The sequence below is a fragment of the Pinus tabuliformis genome, chromosome 6, assembly GCF_031772625.1.
Source record: "Pinus tabuliformis cultivar Carrire ecotype Pingquan chromosome 6, CPIR1, whole genome shotgun sequence".
NCBI lineage: Eukaryota > Viridiplantae > Streptophyta > Pinopsida > Pinales > Pinaceae > Pinus > Pinus tabuliformis.
Genome location: NC_142292.1, coordinates 296,247,782 through 296,267,061, shown reverse-complemented (window position 1 = coordinate 296,267,061; position 19,280 = coordinate 296,247,782). Strand labels below are relative to the sequence as shown.

The following is a 19,280-nucleotide window of genomic DNA, read 5'->3' as shown; positions in this document are numbered from 1 at the left end:
ACTTCACTTAAAAGTATATTTCACTAATTTGCGGCTCCATTTGTTTTCTATTCAAATTGTTATATGTTTTATATATGCTCTCATAGTCAACTATATTGATTTTTTTTTTATGTAGTGAATGACTGCAGTTGTATGGTCTACAAAGGTCAAGTGGTGAAGATGCACTAGACATTCTACAAACATGGCACAGAGGATGTGTGAGGCATACTTTTCTCCTACACAATACTATTGTCCTTTAATACATTGAAATATTTGTTAGTTGCACAATGATTTATCATTTTGTCATGGTTTCGAGGTAGTGTGATTTTGTTCATGGGTGTGAGATTTAATTTTTTCCTAGAACATTGATATGAAAGAAATGGAAATGTTACATTGGGGTTCACATGTTCATGGATTATTTTTCATGATTGTTGTTGTTATAATATTAGCCAAGGGAGGGTGGGTATGTGTATGGTTAATTCATCACTTTGTATATTTATCCTTTAAGCTCCCAAGGTTTATTTGTGATCTCATCTATAATATTACTGTGTGCAGTGAGTGACTACAGCTGTAATGTTTGGGAGGGTCGAGTGGAGAAGATATCTTAGGAAATGTAGATGCAGCATAGGGGATGGGTGAGTCATGTTTTTTTCCAATAAAATAATGTTATTATTATTTGTTATTTCGAAATTTTCGCCTTCTAGCATGGTTCTTGGATAGTACCACTTAAATAGTGGTTTGACATATACATAGACTGGTATGTTTAAATTTATATGCACATCCCCACACAATGTGCCCTAGAGAGGAGGATGGTTAGGTCGAGAGAACAAGCATATTGAGCCTTTCACCAATCAACCATTGTGCTAGTAGACAACAATAGGATTTTGGGTGTTCTGTTGTTTTTCCATGGTACTGGAATCTAGGTTAGGGTTATAGAATTACTGACACTATGAATTCAAATACTGCAAAAACTACTTTGCATAGCAAAATATAAACAATAGGAAATCAATTAATGCACAAATATAGACAACTTTTTACAATTTTTTCAATAAGCCAACTTCATTATATTAACAAACTATAATACAATTGTCTAGGGCTCTCGTACTAGGGATCATCACTCTCATACAATCAATGATATATGGAATACAAACTAGGGTTTGACGTCAACAACTTTGATCACCAAACTACCCTGAAAAAGATACATTGACTTAGTAGGTAATCTAGTGCGCTTCACAACTCTATTGGTCATATCTTGAACACATATGCTCGGTCCATTGCCTCTTGATTTGTAGCAACACCAATCTGCCTCTATCAATGATCTTGCTCCTTTTTGTCAATGAACACGGTTCCAATTTTCCTTCTAGCTGATCATTAGTCCATGAACAACCAAGACATAGGCTCTGCTGTTGAGTTCTACAAAACTTCATTTTTGAACAACTCTAGACTGCTCACTGTTGCTCCTCAGCTGCTTTGGGACTTCTTGCCCACTAGCTGCTCCTTAGTCCTTCAAGAACACAACTCTTAGGGACTTTTTCCCTCTATAGCCTACCCGTGCTGCTTCAATGAGGCAAACTTAGGGAATGGATGGCTGACACCTATCACTGTCGAAATTCTTTCAACAACAAACCCTGGCTAGTCAAATTGCGCCCTTGAACTCCTTCTTTTGTCCTTCAAAGATTAGTCCTAGGCATTCCTTCTTATGCACTTCTAAAAATCCTCAAATTCCTTCTCAAGTGATTGTACTTAGGGCTTGGAGCAAGCCAGTACGTCCCTCCCAAAACTGTTCTTTTGGCTGCTCCAAATACTGTCCTAAACTAGGACACCAATCCTGCACTTTTCCTCGTTAAAGACATCCACTTCTGCTCTCCAAAATCTTTGGATTTGAGCGAGATGTTTTCTGAAGAACTCATCCCTTATTAGGGCAACCTGAAGTAGATCCAACCCACCTTTAAACCACTCCAACAACCTCTGATTTCTTCTTTACTACTGTAGATGAATGCAGCCTATCCATGGCTACTAAGTAGGCTACTTGGCTCTCCAAGAATCATAATTTTGTCCACCTGCAATACCTCAAAATCTCGGCCTATTTAGAGAGAGATTGCTTCTGTTTTCATGCTCACATTTTGTCCTAAAAAGTCGTAGCATAGTGTCCTTCTACTCGCTACCTTTACCTGCATAACCACAACCCAAAACAATTCCAAAACCAACCCTAACCAGACTTGATCCTTTCTCCGTCTTGGTTGCAAACTCAGCCTCCTATTTCATTATTCACATGAGAAATAAGTGACTTGATTGGGTGAGGAATGAGGCTCCTCCTCAGTCCTATTTATATCATTCCTTAGGGTGACGTTGACATTCTCAAATGGTCTCCTCAAGTCAAGGCCGGTTTGAAACTTAAGACAAATTATTCACATAATCAAATAAAAATTATTTTCTCCCAACCCACAAGGTCTCTCTTGGTGCTACAAGCGGCCCCTTGTTTAGTTAAAGGTGCCCTACAATCTCCGAGTGCCAAGTGTCCAAATCCATACACGATTTCACACCCACAAGCTTGGGTGCAGAGCCCACACCCTTGGGTTCTTAGCCCACAAGTGATTTTGTGGGGCCAATTCCTACACAACCCTATAGACTAGGGTCTCGAGTACCAACCAAGCTATCAATCTCAACACTCCCTCTTAGCGAGGGAGGTACATCCAACACTTGGAAGTCTCCAGTGGCCAATTCCTACACTACCCTATAGACTAGGGTCTCGAGTACCAACCAAGCTATCAATCTCAACACTCCCTCTTAGCGAGGGAGGTACATCCAACACTTGGAAGTCTCCATCATCATCACTGGCGAAACTAGCCCATTTGGTGTCTGCCACTGCGACATACTCTGTAGAATGAACCATGCTATCTCAGTAGTGCCTATGCATCATCTCATTTGAATCTAAAGGTCTCGACACTTCGATAGGGTTGCTCCCTTTGAAGCTAGACTTCCTCTGAGTTTGTAGGATCTCCATTAGATCAACCTATTACTGATCTCATGTCGTACGAGGTTAGTCTGAGCTGCGATCGAACACGGGCCATCATCACAGTAACTTAGTCCTGCAAGCACTCATCCTCCTAGGTCAAACACAACACGTGCGCATCCCTCCAATCTTGGATATGCCACATCATTGCCCAAAGAAAAAACTAGCCCGCCAACATGTTGTTCATAACATGAAGGAATCTCAATCATACCAATCTCGCCCATCTCGCCCATGCTAAGGCAATCGTAAATTTGTTCCAATGATCTATGGAAAGTCATAGGAATTCCATGATCAGTAATCTGCGTTACAACAAACTGTTGTTCACTAGGTTCACCAACAATCCACGAGAACTCCCAGCTTCACCAACAACACTAATCTTCCTCTATCAATGATACTCCTCCTCTAGGTGACTAAAGACAGCTCCAATTTGCCCTTCAGTTGATCATTAGTCCATCACTGTCAAAAGTCCTTCTTCGAAAACAAACTTGGGCTAGTCAATGCTCCCTTGACCTCCTTTTCCTAAGCATCCCTTCTTTTTCCTTTCTAACAGTCCTCAAATTCCTTCTCAAGTGACTTTATTTAGGGCGTGGAGCAAGCCACTAAGGCCCTCCCAAAATTGTTTTTTTGGTTGCTCCAAATACCGTCCTAAATTAGGACACCAATCCTGCACTTTTCCTTGTTGCAGACGTCTACTTTTGCAATCCAACAACCTTTGATTTCTTCTCACCTACTGTAGGTGAATGCAATCCTTAGCTGCCAAGTAGGCTACTCGACCCTCCAATATCATAATTTCGTCCACCTATAATATTTCAGAAATCTCGGCGGGTAAGAGACAGATTGCTTTTGTTTTCATGCTCAGATTTGTTCCCCAATAGTCTCGGCCTAGTATCCTTCTACCCATTAGCTTTACTTGCATAACCACAAACCCAAAAAAGTCCCAAAGCCAACCATAACGAGACTTGATCCTTTCTCCTTCTTGGTTGCAGACTCGTCCTCCTATTTCAGTCTTCACATGAGGAATAAGTGTCTTGATTGGGTGAGGAATGAGGCTCCTCCTCACTCCTATTTATATCATTCCTTAGGGTGATGTCTAACCTTCTGAAATTGTCTCCGCAATTCAAGGCCGACTTGAAACTTAAGACAAGTTCACCCACATAATCAAATAAAACTTATTTCTCCCAATCCACAAGGCCTCTCTTGGTGCTACAAGCGTCCCTTTGTTCCTTTAAGAATGCCCTACAATCTCCAAGTACCAAGTGTCCAAATCCATACACAGTTTCACACCCACAAGCTCGGGTGCAAAGCCCACACGCTTGGGTTCTTAGCCCACAAGTGACTTTGTGGTGCCAATTCCTTCACAACCTCATAGCCTAGGGTTTGGTAGCTCCCAAGTTACCAATCTCAACATATTCAATATGTTTAAATATCCCTTGATCCCTCTTACAAAAAGGATTATTTATCTTGCGATAACATTGATATCATTATTCCTACTAGAATTACGTCTAGTTTAGAAAAATTATACACTTTGAGATGTAACATGGAATATAAATGTACCAGAATTAAGTTGGTTCACAAGTTCATGCCTTCAGCTCTCTATTTTAACTTTTATTACAATTCTAATATTTTATTTTCTATATATGCAGATGGTTGATTCCAGTGAGCAGAAATACGTAAAATACAAAATGAATTATTCCCCTTTATATAAAAAAGCTCAAAATCTGGTATGTTTCGCATTATAATTGATTGTTGCATTCAACTCTCTTGTTTAAGTTGTATAATGATTCTAATATCTTATTATGTATCTGTTGTAGCTGGCTTGTTCTGGTGAGCATGAGTAAGTGGAATACAAAACGAAATGTCTATCTTTATATAGCAAACTCTAGACGAGGTATGTTTGCAATTATGAATAAATATTTGTTTTGAATTATGCTTGCCATTACTATCTGTGTCTTTATTTTAGCCTTAGTCACAACACTTTTTTCCCTTTCAGCGGAGGAGAGGACACTACAATAGAGATCATGTGCAAAGGGGAAGTTTGCAATTTTTTGTTTGTTGTTTGATTTGTTTTTGTTGAAGTTCATGCCTTAAAACTCTCTACTTTTCCCCTTTCAGCAGAGGACAACACATTGCAGGCGAGATGATGTGCAGAGGGGATGTTTGCAAAATTTTCTTTGTTCTTGTCTGCATGTTTTGTTTTTTTGAGTTTGAGCATGGCCATGCTGTGTTGTACTACTTTCCCTTTGTTTTGAATTTTTTTTTCTTCTTTTTTGTAGTTTGGTCTTCGTTTCATTTGTTGGGTGTGTTGTACTCTTGCTTTGTTTTGTTGTTTTTGTTTCTTTAATGTTTCTTGTAGTTTTGTCTTGGTTTCGTTTGTTGGGTGCGGAAATGGAAATGAACGAAGCAGACAGAGAAAATTGAGGTTATTGCTGATAAATGAAGGTGAGTCAACATATATACATGCAATGCACTTCACTTAAAAGTATCTTTCGCTAATTTGTGGCTCCATTTGTTTGATATTCAAATTATTATATGTTTTATCTATGTTGTGATAGTCAACTATATTGATTCTTTTTTATGTAGTGAACAACTACAATTGTATGGTCTACAAAGGTCAAGTGGTAAAGATGCACTAGACATTCTACAAACATGGCACAGAGGATGGGTGAGGCATACTTTTCTCCTACACAATACTATTGTCCTTTAATACACTGAAATATTCGTTAGTTGCAAAATGATTTATCTTTTTGTCATGTATTCAAAGTAGTATGATGGTGTTCAAGGGTGTGAGATTCAATATTTTTACTAGAACTTTGATATGAAAGAAATGGAAATGTCACGTTGGGGTTTAAATGTTCAGGGATTATTTTTTATGATTTTTGTTGTTATAATAGTAGCCAAGGGAGGGTAGGTATGTGTATGGTTAATTCATCGCTTAATATATTTATCCTTTAAGCTCCCATGGTCTATTCGTGATCTCGTATATAATATTACTTTATGCAGTGAGTGACTACAATCGTAGTGTCTGAGAGGGTCGAGTGGAGAAGATATCTTAGGAAATGTAGATGCAGCGCAGAGGATGGGTGAGTCATGTTGTTTTCCAATAAAATATTATTACTATTATTTGTTATTTCAACGTTTTCTCCTTTTAGCATGGTTCTCAGGTTGTACCACTTAAATAATGGTTTGACATATACATAAAATGGTATGTTTAAATTTATATGCTAATTTGGTCCACATCACACGCACAACACCACACAATGTGCCCTAGAGAGGAGGATGGTAAGGTCAAGAAGGCAAGCATATTGAGCCTTCGACCAATCAATCATTTTGCTAGTAGCATATTTATCGGAACCGTACGAAAACCAGACCAAAATACCAATCAACGCAAACCACATAAAATATTCGAATTTTATAGAAAAACATATATGTTCATGTGCATCCATATGAATACAAACCATTCATACACAAATAAGCAAAAGTTTTCATTTATATAACATGTAAGGCTGCACATAACCAAAATAACGCCGAGTGCAATCCATCTCTAAACCAATATCAACAAACAAACTCCACATGGCCTCTAGTCACCAGTTTGAACCAATTTAAAACGGTCGAACAGGTTTGAACCTGTCGGTCCAGTTTAGTGCTTATAACACTTGCTAGTACTCGCTAGTAGACAACATTAGGATTTTGGGTGTTATGTTGTTTTACGACAGTACTGGAATCTAGGTTAGGGTCATAGAATTACTGACACTACCAATCCAAATACCACAACAAACTACTATGCATGGTGAAATATAAACAACAGTAAATCAATTAGTGCACAAATATAGACAACTTTTTACAATTTCTTCAATAACCCAACTTCGTTATATTAACAAACTGTAATACAACTGTCTAGGGCTCCCGTACTAGGGATCATCTCTCTCATACAATCACTGATACAAGGAATACAAACTAGGGTTTCATATCTGATATATTGACGTGCTAGCTAATCTAGTGCACTTCATAGCTCTATTGGCCATATCTTGAACACATATGCCCGGTCCATTGGCTCCCGATCTGTAGCACCCCCAATCTGCCTCTATCAATGATCCTTCTCCTTTTTGTCACTGAACATGGCTCCAATCTGCCCTCTAGCTGATCGTTAGTCCATCAACAAACAAGACATAGGGTCTTTTGTTGAGTTGCACACAACTCCGTTTGTGAACAACTCTAGACTACACACTGTTGCTCCTCAGCTCCTTTGGGACATCTTACCTACTAGTTGCTCCTTAGTCCTTCAAGAACACAACTCTTAGGGACTTCTTCCCTTTATAGCATACCTGTGCTGCGTCAATGAGGCAAATTTAGGGAATGGATGGCTGCTACCTACTACTGTCAAAAGTCCTTCAACAACAAACTTTGACTACTCCTTCAACAACAAACTTCGACCTTCCAACAAATTTTTCAGCAACTTCGACGCCAACAACAATTTCTGCAACTTTGACCTAGCAACTTCAACAAATTCGACCTAACAACTTCACAAGTTTGATCTAGAGGCAACTTCACAGATTTGACCTGGCAGCTTCACAACTTCGACCCTATAGCTTCACAGCTTTGACCTTGTAACTTCACAGCTTCGACTTTGCAGCTTCACAACTTCGACCTTGCAGCTTCACAACTTCGATGCAACTACATAATTTCATCTAGCCCATAAACTGTAGAAACCCTAATGTGAGAGAGAGAGAGAGAGAGAGAGAGAGAGAGAGAGAGAGAGGCCCAAAAACTTTGATCTTGATCTTCTTCTTCTTCGTCCTATTCCAACTTCTGTTATGAGGAGATTAAACTTCCTTGAGTGAGCGTGTAAATGAGGTCGAATTCCTTCTTATTTGTAGGCTTGTGAGTGGTACGAATTGCTATCATGAGTCTGACTTGTCCCTTCATGTAGGCCGACTTGATCTTTGCACCATGACGAGGTCATGGAGAGACTTTTGCCTCTATTTTGACTCGATAATTTTTTCTTTACGATATTTAACATGCCCAAATGGGTCTTCAATACATGACAATGGCTCAACTGACTTTATGACAAACTCAGAAGCACTCAATGGGTGCTCGACCTAAAAATAAATTTCCCTTGAGCATGAAACCCATGCCTCAAAAAAACGAATAATAAATTTATTTTTCTCTCTTCATTAAAAACATAAAATCAAGATTACATATGCCATTATGAGGATCAAACCTAGTTACATATTTCAACAAAAATCCCTTCAACAATAAACTTGGGCTAGTCAAACTGCTCCCTTGACCTCCTTTTCCCGAGCTCCCTTCTTTTGCCCATCTAACAGTCCTCAAATTCCTTCTCAAATGACTTTACTTATGGCGTGGAGCAAGCCACTACAACCCTCCCAAAATTGTTATTTTGGCTGGTCCAAATACTATCCTAAACTAGGACACCAATCCTTTACTTTTTCTCCTTGTAGACATCTACTTCTGCGCTCAAAAACCCCTAGAACTGAGCGAGACTTTTTTTGAAGAACTCAGCCCTATCTGGGGCAACTTGAAGCAGATCCAACCTACCTACAAACCACTACAAAAACAATTGGTTCCAATAGTCATAATTTCATCCACCTGCAATACTTCAGAAATATCGTCCGATTAGAGAGAGCTTGCTTTTGTTTTCATTCTCCGATTTCGTCCTCAAAAGTCTCGACCTAGTCTCCTTCTACTCGTTGTCTTTACTTGCATAACCACAACTGAAAATAGTCCCAAAACCACCCCTAACCAGACTTGATCCTTTCTCCTTCTTGGTTGTGGACTCATCCTCCTATTTTAGTCTTCACATGAGGAATACGTGTCGTGATTGGGTGAGGGATGAGGCTCCTCCTCAGTCCTATTTATATCATTCCTTAGGGTGGCGTCTAACCTTCTCAAATTCTCTCCTCAATTCAAGGCCGACTTGAAGCTTAAGACATGTTGACCCACATAGTCAAGTAAAAATCCTTTTCTCTCAATCCACAAGGCCTCAAGGCCTCTCTTGGTGCTACAAGCATCCCCTTGTTCCTTTAAGGGTGCCCTTCAATCTCCATGTGCCCATACATGGTTTCGCATCTACAAGCTTGGGTGCAAAACCCACACGCCTGGGTTCTTAGCACACAAGTGACTTTGTGGTGCCAGTTCCTCCACAGCCCTGTAGCCTAGGGTTTGGAGTATCTCCCAAGGTACCAATCTCAACATGTTCAATATGTTTAAAGTTGATTGGATCTCTCTTACAAAAAGGTTTATTTATCTTGCGATAACATTGATTGCATTATTCTTATTATAATTATGTCTAGTTTAAAAAAATTATATACTTCGAGATATAGCATGGAATATAAATGGAGTGGAAGTAAGTTGGTTTACAAGTTCATGCCTTCAACTCTCTATTTTAACTTTTATTAGAATTCTAATATTTTATTTTCTATCTACTGCAGATGGTTGATACTAGTGAATAGAAATATGTAAAATACAAAATGGATTAGCCCCGTTTATATAAAAAAGCTCAAAATCAGGTGTGTTTCACATAATGATTGATTTTTGTATTCAAGTCTCCAGTTTAACTTGTATATTGATTCTAATATCTTATTATGTATCTGTTGTAGATGGCTTGTTCTGGTGAGCATGAGTAAGTGGAATACAAAATGGAATGCCTATCTTTATATAGCAAACTCTAGACGAGGTATGTTTGCATTTATGAATAATTATTTGTTTTGAATTATGCTTGACATTACTATTTGTGTCTTTAGTTTAACCTTATTCACACCACTTTTTTCGCTTTCAGCGGAGGAGAGGACACTACAATAGAGATAATGTGCAAATGGCAAGTTTGCATTTTTTTGTTTATTGTTGTCTACATGATTCATTTTTGTTGAAGTTCATGCCTTCAAACACTCTAGGTTGACTTTTATTAGAAATCTAATATTTTATTGTGTATCTATTGGCGATGACATGTTCCAATGAGCATTAATACATGAAATACAAAATGGACTCTCCCCTTTTATATAACAATCTCAAATAAAGGTGTGTTTCTAATTATGATTAATTATTGCGTACATTTTAGTTTAACTTATATAATGATTCTAATATCTTATTGTGTAGATGGTTGGCTCTAATAAGCAAGAGCAAGTGGAATACAAAGGAGTGTCCATCATTATAACACAAACTCTAGGGGAGATGTGTTTTGTATCATGAATTATTATTGGTTTTGAAATATGTTTAACATTACTAGTTGCGTGTGTATTTTAACCTTATTCAACCCACTTGTTTCCCTTTCAGCGGAGGACAACACATTGCAGGAGAGATAATGTGCGGAGGGGATGTTTGCAATTTTTTCTTTGTTCTTGTCTACATGTTTTGTTTTGTCGAGTTTGAGCATGGCCATGCTGTGTTGCACTCCTTTTCCTTTGTTTTGCAATTTTTTTGTTTTGTTTTTTGTAGTTCATTCTTGGGTTAGTTTGTTGGGGTGTTGTAATCTTGCTTTGTTTTGTTTTTTTGTTTCTTTAATGTTTCTTGTAGTTTTGTCTTTTTTTCGTTTGTTGGGTGTGGAAATGGAAATGAAGGAAGCAAACAGAGATAATTCAGGTTATTGTCCATAAATAAAGGTGAGTCAACATATCGACATGCAATGCACTTCACTTAAAAGTATATTTCACTAATTTGTGGCTCCATTTGTTTTCTATTCAAATTGTTATATGTTTTATCTATGCTCTCATAGTCAACTATATTGATTCTTTTTTATGTAGCGAACAACTGCAATTGTATGGTCTACAAAGGTCAAGTGGTGAAGATGCACTACATTCTACAAACATGGCACAGAGGATGTGTGAGGCATACTTTTCTCCTACACAATAGTATTGTCCTTTAATACATTGAAATATTTGTTAGTTGCACAATGATTTATCATTTTGTCATGGTTTCGAGGTAGTATGATCTTGTTCATGGGTGTGAGATATAATTTTTTTCCTAGAACTTTGATATGAAAGAAATGGAAATGTTACATTGGGATTCTTATGTTCATGGATTATTTTTCATGATTGTTGTTGTTATAATATTAGCCAAGGGAGGGTGGGTATGTGTATGGTTAATTCATCACTTTGTATTTTTATCCTTTAAGCTCCCATGGTTTATTTGTGATCTCATATATAATATTACTTTGTGCAGCGTGTGACTACAACTGTGATTTCTGGGAGGGTCGAGTGGAGAAGATATCTTAGGAAATGTAGATGCAATATAGGGGATGGGTGAGTCATGTTGTTTTCCAATAAAATATTGTTATTATTATTTGTTTTTTCGAAATTTTCTCCTTCTAGCATGGTTCTTGGGTAGTACCACTTAAATAGTGGTTTGACATATACATAGACTGGTATGTTTAAATTTATATGCACATCCCCACACAATGTGCCCTAGAGAGGAGGATGGTTAGGTCGAGCAAGCAAGCATATTGAGCCTTTGACCAATCAACCATTGTGCTAGTAGACAACAATAGGATTTTGGGTGTTCTGTTGTTTTTCCACGATACTGGAATCTAGGTTAGGGTCGTAGAATTACTGACACTGCCAATTCAAATACCGCAAAAAACTACTTTGCATAGCGAAATATAAACAATAGTAAATCAATTAGTGCACAAATATAGACAACATTTTACAATTTTTTCAATAACCCAACTTCATTATATTAACAAACTATAATACAACTATCTAGGGCTCCCGTACTAGGGATCATCACTCTCATACAATCACTAATACAAGGAATACAAACTAGGGTTTGATGTGAACAACTTTGACCACCAAACTACCCTAAAAAAGATACACTCACTTACTAGCTAATCTAGTGCACTTCACAGCTCCATTGGTCGTATCTTGAACACATATGCCCGGTCCATTGCCTCCCGATTTGTAGCAACACCAATCTGCCTCTATCAATGATCTTGCTCCTTTTTGTCATTGAGCACAGTTCCAATTTGCCATCTAGTTGATCGTTAGTCCATCAACAACCAAGACATAGGCTCTGATGTTGAGTTGTACAAAACTTCATTTTTTAACAACTCTAGACTGCCCACTGTTGCTACTCAGCTGCTTTGGGACTTCTTGCCCACTAGCTGCTCCTTAGTTCTTCAAGAACACAACTCTTAGGGACTTTTTCCCTCTATAGCCTACCTGTGTTGCTTCAATGAGGCAAACTTAGGGAATGGATGGCTGACACCTATCACTGTCAAAAGTCCTTCAACAACAAACCTTGGCTAGTTAAACTGCGCCGTTGACCTCCTTCTTTTGTCCTTCAAAGATCATTCCTAACCATCCCTTCTTATGCGCTTCTAAAAATCTTGAAATTCCTTCTCAAGTTATTGTAGTTAGGGCTTGGAGCAAGCCACTACATCGCTCCCAAAACTGTTCTTTTGGCTGCTCCAAATACTGTCCTAAACTAGGACACCAATCCTGCACTTTTCCTCGTTAAAGACATCCACTTCTGCTCTCCAAAATATTTGGATTTGAGCGAGATGTTTTTTGAAGAACTCATCCCTTACTAGGGCAACCTGAAGTAGATCCAACCCACCTTTAAACCACTCCAACAACCTCTGATTTCTTCTCTCCTACTGTAGATGAATGCAACCTATCCATGGCTACTAAGTAGGCTACTTGGCTCTCCAATAATCATAATTTTGTCCACTTGCGATACTTTAGAAATCTCGGCCTATTTAGAGAAAGATTGCTTCTGTTTTCATGCTCACATTTTGTCCTAAAAAGTCGCGGCATAGTCTCCTTCTACTCGCTAGCTTTACTTGCATAACAACAACCCAAAACAATCCCAAAACCAACCCAAACCAGACTTGATCGTTTTTTCTTCTTGGTTGCAAACTCAGCCTCCTATTTCATTATTCACATGAGAAGTGACTTGATTGGGTGAGGAATGAGGCTCCTCCTCTGTCCTATTTATATCATTCCTTAGGGTGACGGCTGACATTCTCAAATGGTCTCCTCAAGTCAAGGCCGACTTGGAACTTAAGACAAATTATTCACATAATCAACTAAAATTATTTTCCCCCAAGGTCTCTATTGGTGCTACAAGCGGCCCCTTGTTTAGTTAAAGGTGCCCTATAATCTCCAAGTGCCAAGTGTCCAAATCCATACATGATTTCACACACACAAGCTTGGGTGCAAAGCCCACACCCTAGGGTTCTTAGCCCACAAGTGATTTTGTGGGGCCAATTCCTCCACAACCCTATAGACTAGGGTTTGGAGCACCACCCAAGCTACCAATTTCAACACTCCCTCTTAGCGAGGGAGGTACATCCAACACTTGGAAGTCTCCATCATCATCACTGGCGAAACTAGCCCATCTGTTGTTTGCTACTGCAACATACTCTGTTGAATGAACCATGCTATCTCAGTAGTGCCTATGCATCATCTCATTTGAATCTAAAGGTCTCGACACTTAGATAAAGTTGCTCCCTATGAAGTTAGACTCCCTCTGAGTCTGCAAGATCTCCATTGGATCAACTTGTCACTGATTTGGTGTCGTACAAGGTCAGTCTGATCTGCGATTGAACACGGGCCATCATCACTGTAACTTACTCCTGCAAGCACTCATCCTCTTGGGTCAAAGACAACACATGCACATCCCTCCAATCTTGGATATGCCACATCACTACCCAAACAAGAAACTAGCCCGCCAACATGTTGTTCATAACATGAAGGATCTCAATCATACCAATCTCGCCCATGCTAAGGCAATCCTAAATTTGTCCCAATGATCTATGGCAAGTCATAGGAATTCCATGATCAGTAATCTGCCCTACAAGAAACTGTTGTTCACTAGGTTCACCAACAATCCACGAGAACTCCCAGCTTCACCAACAACACCAATTTGCCTCTATCAATGATACTCCTCCTTTAGGTGACTAAACACAACTTCAATCTGCCCGATCATTAGTCCATCACTGTCAAAAGTCCTTCTTCGAAAACATACTTGGCCTAGTCAACTGCTCCCTTGACCTCCTTTTCCTAAGCATCCCTACTTTTTCCTTTCTAACAGTCCTCAAATTCCTTCTCAAGTGACTTTATTTAGGGCGAGGAGCAAGCCACTAAAGCCCTCTCAAAACTATATATTTGGATGGTCCAAGTACTGTCCTAAACTAGGACACTAATCCTGCACTTTTCCTACTTGTAGACGTCCACTTTTGCAATCCAAAATCCTTGGATCTGTGCGAGAATTTTCTTGAAGAACTCAACCATAACTAGGGAAACTTGAGGAAGATCCAACCTACCTACATACCAATCCAACAACCTCTGATTTCTTCTCACCTACTGTAGGTGAATGCAATCCTTGGCTGCCAAGTAGGCTACTCGACCCTCCAATATCAGAATATCCTCCACCTATAATATTTCAGAAATCTCAGCCGGTTAGAGAGAGATTGATTTTGTTTTCATGCTCAGATTTGTTCCCCAATAGTCTCGGCCTAGTCTCCTTCTACCCGTTGCCTTTACTTGCATAACTACAAACCCAAAAAGGTCCCAAAGCCAACCCTAACGAGAATTGATCCTTTCTCCTTCTTGGTTGCAGACTTGTCCTCCTATTTCAGTCTTCACATGAGGAATAAGTGTCTTGATTGGGTCAGGAATGAGGCTCCTCCTCACTCCTATTAATATCATTCCTTAGGGTGATGTCTAACCTTCCGAAATTGTCTCCTCAATTCAAGGCCGACTCGAAACTTAAGACAAGTTCACCCACATAATCAAATAAAAATTATTTTCTCCCAATCCACAAGGCCTCTCTTGGTGCTACAAGCGTCCCCTTGTTCCTTTTAGAATGCCCTACAATCTCCAAGTGCCAAGTGTCCCAATCCATACACAGTTTCACACCCACAAGCTCGGGTGCAAAGCCCACATGCTTGGGTTCTTAGCCCACAAGTGACTTTGTGGTGCCAATTCCTTCACAACCTCATAGCCTTGGGTTCGGAGTAGCTCCCAAGTTACCAATCTCAACATATTCAATATGTTTAAATATCCTTTGATCCCTCTTGCAAAAAGGATTATTTATCTTGCGATAACATTGATATCATTACTCCTACTAGAATTACGTCTAGTTTAGAAAAAATATATACTTTGAGATATAACATGGAATATAAATGTACTGGAGTTAAGTTGGTTCACAAGTTCATGCCTTCAACTCTCTATTTTAACTTTTATTAGAATTCTAATATTTTATTTTCTATATACTGCAGATGGTTGATTCCCGTGAGTAGAAATACGTAAAATACAAAATGAATTATCCCCCTTTATATAAAAAAGCTCAAAATCTGGTATGTTTCGCATTATAATTGATTGTTGCATTCAACTATCCTGGTTAAGTTGTATAATGATTCTAATATCTTATTATGTATCTGTTGTAGATGGCTTGTTTTGGTGAGCATGAGTAGTGGAATACAAAACCAAATGCATACTCTAGACGAGGTATGTTTGCAATTATGAATAATTATTTGTTTTGACTTATGCTTGCCATTACTATCTGTATCTTTATTTTAACCTTAGTCACACCACTTTTTTCCCTTTCAGCGGAGGAGAGGACACTACAATAGAGATAATGTGCAAAAGGGAAGTTTGCAATTTTTTATTTGTTGTTGTCTACTTGATTTGTTTTTGTTGAAGTTCATGCCTTAAAACTCTCTACTTTTATCTTTATTAGAAATCTAATATTTTAGTGTGTATCTATTGCAGATGCCATGTTCCAATGAGCATGAATACATGAAATACAAAATGGACTCCCCCTTTTATATAACAATCTCAAAGAAAGGCTTGTTTCTTATTATGATAAATTATTATGTTCTCTTTAGTTTAACTTATATTACGATTCTAATAGCTTATTGTGTATCTTTTGTAGATGGTTGGTTCTGATGAGCACGAGCAAGTGGAATACAAGAGAGTGTCCATCATTATAAAACAAACTATAGGGGAGGTGTGTTTCCTAATATGAATAATTATTGGTTTTGAAATATGTTTAGCATTATTAAATGTGTGTGTATTTTAACCTTATTCAACACCCTTCTCCTCTTTCAGCAGAGGACAACACATTGCAGGAGAGATGATGTGCAGAGGGGATGCTTGCAAAATTTTCTTTGTTCTTGTCTGCATGTTTTGTTTTTTTGAGTTTGAGCATGGCCATGCTGTGTTGTACTACTTTCCCTTTGTTTTGATTTTTTTTTTTCTCGTTTTTCGTAGTTTGGTCTTCATTTCATTTGTTGGGTGTGTTGTACTCTTGCTTTGTTTTGTTGTTTTTGTTTCTTTAATGTTTCTTGTAGTTTTGTCTTGGTTTTGTTTGTTGGGTGCGGAAATGGAAATGAACGAAGAAGACAGAGAATATTGAGGTTATTGCTCATAAATGAAGGTGAGTCAACATATATACATGCAATGCACTTCACTTAAAAGTATCTTTCACTAATTTGTGGCTCCATTTGTCTGATATTCAAATTATTATATGTCTTATATATGCTGTGATAGTCAACTATATTGATTCTTTTTTATGCAGTGAACAACTACAATTGTATGGTCTACAAAGGGCAAGTGGTAAAGATGCACTAGACATTCTACAAACATGGCACAGAGGATGGGTGCGGCATACTTTTCTCCTACACAATACTATTGTCATTTAATACACTGAAATATTTGTTAGTTGCAAAATGATTTATCATTTTGTCATGTATTCGAAGTAGTATGATGGTGTTCAAGGGTGTGAGATTCAATATTTTTACTAGAACTTTGATATGAAAGAAATGGAAACGTCACGTTGGAGTTTAAATGTTCAGGGATTATTTTTTATGATTTTTGTTGTTATAATAGTAGCCAAGGGAGGGTAGGTATGTGTATGGTTAATTCATCGCTTTGTATATTTATCTTTTAAGCTCCCATGGTTTATTCGTGATCTCGTATATAATATTACTTTTTGCAGTGAGTGACGACAATCGTAGTGTTTGAGAGGGTCGAGTGGAGAAGATATCTTAGGAAAAGTAGATGCAACGCAAAGGATGGGTGAGTCATGTTGTTTTCCAGCAAAATATTGTTATTATTATTTGTTATTTCGACGTTTTCTCCTTTTGTCATGGTTCTCAGGTAGTACCACTTAAATAATGTTTTGACATATACATAAAATGATATGTTTAAATTTATATGCTAATTTGGTCCACATCACATGCACAACACTACACAACATGCCTTAGAGAGGAGGATGGTAAGGTCAAGCAAGCAAGCATATTGAGCCTTCGACTAATCAATCATTTTGCTAGTAGCATAGTTATCAGAATCATACAAAAGCTAGTTAACTTTTATTAGAATTCTAATATTTTATTTTCTATATACTGCAGATGGTTGACTCCAGTGAGCAGAAATACGTAAAATACAAAATGAATTATCCCCCTTTATATAAAAAAGCTCAAAATCTGGTATGTTTCGCATTATAATTGATTGTTGCATTCAACTATCCTGGTTAAGTTGCATAATGATTCTAATATCTTATTATGTATCTGTTGTAGATGGCTTGTTTTGGTGAGCATGAGTAGTGGAATACAAAACAAAATGCAAACTCTAGACGAGGTATGTTTGCAATTATGAATAATTATTTGTTTTGACTTATGCTTGCCATTACTATCTGTGTCTTTATTTTAAACTTAGTCACACCACTTTTTTCCCTTTCAGCGGAGGAGAGGACACTACAATAGAGATAATGTGCAAAAGGGAAGTTTGCAATTTTTTGTTTGTTGTTGTCTACTTGATTTGTTTTTGTTGAAGTTCATGCCTTAAAACTCTCTACTTTTATTTTTATTAGAAATCTAATATTTTACTGTGTATCTATTGCAGATGCCATGTTCCAATGAGCATGAATACATGAAATACAAAATGGACTCCCCCTTTTATATAACAATCTCAAAGGAAGGCTTGTTTCTTGTTATGATAAATTATTATGTTCTCTTTAGTTTAACTTATATTACGATTCTAATACCTTTTTGTGTATCTTTTGTAGATGGTTGGTTCTGATGAGCACGAGCAAGTGGAATACAAGAGAGTGTACATCATTATAAAACAAACTATAGGGGAGGTGTGTTTCCTAATATGAATAATTATTGGTTTTGAAATATGTTTAACACTATTAAATGTGTGTGTATTTTAACCTTATTCAACACACTTCTCCCCTTTCAGCAGAGGACAACACATTGCAGGAGAGATGATGTGCAGAGGGGATGTTTGCAAAATTTTCTTTGTTCTTGTCTGCATGTTTTGTTTTTTTGAGTTTGAGCATGGCCATGCTGTGTTGTACTACTTTCCCTTTGTTTTGATTTTTTTTTTCTCGTTTTTCGTAGTTTGGTCTTCATTTCATTTGTTGGGTGTGTTGTACTCTTGCTTTGTTTTGTTGTTTTTGTTTCTTTAATGTTTCTTGTAGTTTTGTCTTGGTTTCGTTTGTTGGGTGCGGAAATGGAAATGAACGAAGAAGACATAGAATATTGAGGTTATTGCTCATAAATGAAGGTGAGTCAACATATATACATGCAATGCACTTCACTTAAAAGTATCTTTCACTAATTTGTGGCTCCGTTTGTCTGATATTCAAATTATTATATGTCTTATATATGTTGTGATAGTCAACTATATTGATTCTGTTTTATGCAGTGAACAACTACAATTGTATGGTCTACAAAGGGCAAGTGGTAAAGATGCACTAGACATTCTACAAACATGGCACAGAGGATGGGTGCGGCATACTTTTCTGCTACACAATACTATTGTCATTTAATACACTGAAATATTTGTTAGTTGCAAAATGATTTATCATTTTGTCATGTATTCGAAGTAGTATGATGGTGTTCAAGGGTGTGAGATTCAATATTTTTACTAGAACTTTGATATGAAAGAAATGGAAACGTCACATTGGAGTTTAAATGTTCAGGGATTATTTTTTATGATTTTTGTTGCTATAATAGTAGCCAAGGGAGGGTAGGTATGTGTATGGTTAATTCATCGCTTTGTATATTTATCTTTTAAGCTCCCATGGTTTATTCGTGATCTCGTATATAATATTACTTTCTGCAGTGAGTGACGACAATCATAGTGTTTGAGAGGGTCGAGTGGAGAAGATATCCTAGGAAAAGTAGATGCAACGCAAAGGATGGGTGAGTCATGTTGTTTTCCAGCAAAATATTGTTATTATTATTTGTTATTTCGACGTTTTCTCCCTTTGTCATGGTTCTCAGGTAGTACCACTTAAATAATGTTTTGACATATACATAAAA

General features: G+C 37.6%; 4 long non-coding RNA genes across 4 annotated transcripts; all 4 read left to right on the top strand.

Annotated features, from left to right (window-relative positions):
• Positions 1-532: 532 nt before the first annotated feature.
• On the top strand, positions 533-4,880 carry LOC149258499 (uncharacterized). The gene is made up of 3 exons (XR_016246083.1): positions 533-614; positions 4,636-4,713; positions 4,804-4,880. It is a non-coding gene; the product is annotated as an uncharacterized LOC149258499 (long non-coding RNA).
• A 108-nt stretch (positions 4,881-4,988) lies between these two features.
• On the top strand, positions 4,989-6,075 carry LOC149258498 (uncharacterized). The gene is made up of 3 exons (XR_016246082.1): positions 4,989-5,431; positions 5,573-5,654; positions 5,993-6,075. It is a non-coding gene; the product is annotated as an uncharacterized LOC149258498 (long non-coding RNA).
• A 3,361-nt stretch (positions 6,076-9,436) lies between these two features.
• LOC149258497 (uncharacterized) lies at positions 9,437-10,834 on the top strand. The gene is made up of 4 exons (XR_016246080.1): positions 9,437-9,519; positions 9,610-9,686; positions 9,789-10,608; positions 10,750-10,834. It is a non-coding gene; the product is annotated as an uncharacterized LOC149258497 (long non-coding RNA).
• A 4,736-nt stretch (positions 10,835-15,570) lies between these two features.
• Positions 15,571-18,748, top strand: LOC149258496 (uncharacterized). Its single transcript, XR_016246079.1, has 9 exons — positions 15,571-15,958; positions 16,060-16,387; positions 16,529-16,610; positions 16,949-17,028; positions 17,361-17,438; positions 17,529-17,589; positions 17,692-18,091; positions 18,196-18,519; positions 18,661-18,748. It is a non-coding gene; the product is annotated as an uncharacterized LOC149258496 (long non-coding RNA).
• Positions 18,749-19,280: the final 532 nt, after the last annotated feature.